We start from the raw sequence: 840 nt of genomic DNA on the forward strand, positions 1-840 counted from the left end.
AGAATGTAGGAGCTCCCAGCACATTTCTAGCAGCGCACAGCTTCTTGAGCTAAGCTATCAAAAACTAAGAGAGACTCGGTTTTTTGCATTTTGTTTTTTTCCTTTCTCCCATTGCAATCGCGATCCTGACTGGGGGTGGGGACTCCGCAATTGAGTCTGTGAAGGTGCGCACTTCACCTTCTGCTGCTCATTTCACCTCAGGCAGGGGCGGAGCCTCTGAGAACAGACTCCAAGACTTACCCCATCAAACCAAGCCTATCCACCAGGAGGAGCTGCTGCTTGTTTGTTTGTTTGTTTGTTTTTAATTTCTTCGGTTTTTGTTTTTGTTTTTGTTTTTGTTTTGCTTTGTTTTGGTTGTTTGTTTTTTTAATATATAACAAAAATTTTTCTTTCTTCACTAGTTTCGTACTTGTTTCTTTGTCATTATTACTTTTTTTTTCTTTTTCTTTACTTAATTCCCTTAAATTTTACTCCTTATATTCTTTTTCCTTTCTCCCTTACTCTTTCACCTTCTCACAACCCAGATATATTCTCCTGTATCTCATCCTTACTTCTCCCCTAAACTGGTCATACACTTTTAAGCGGTCTACTGTCCTTTGTTGTCTCCAATCCCCTTTTATATATATTTTTTTGTCTTTACTTCTTTCTCTTTTCTTTTTATTTTCTCTTCTTCTCTTCCTTTCGTCTCTTTCCCTCCCATTCTCATTCTTTTCATTCCCCCCTGTAATGCGTTTCTTTGTTTCATTTGTCTGAGTGTATGTGTGCTTCTGTTCCCTCGGTGTTTGTCAGTCTGTTTTCCTTCATAGGACTACACCAAGAAACAAGCCAAAGTGTGCAAGA

This window comes from Suricata suricatta, chromosome 7 (genome assembly GCF_006229205.1).
Source record: "Suricata suricatta isolate VVHF042 chromosome 7, meerkat_22Aug2017_6uvM2_HiC, whole genome shotgun sequence".
In the NCBI taxonomy this organism is placed as follows: domain Eukaryota; kingdom Metazoa; phylum Chordata; class Mammalia; order Carnivora; family Herpestidae; genus Suricata; species Suricata suricatta.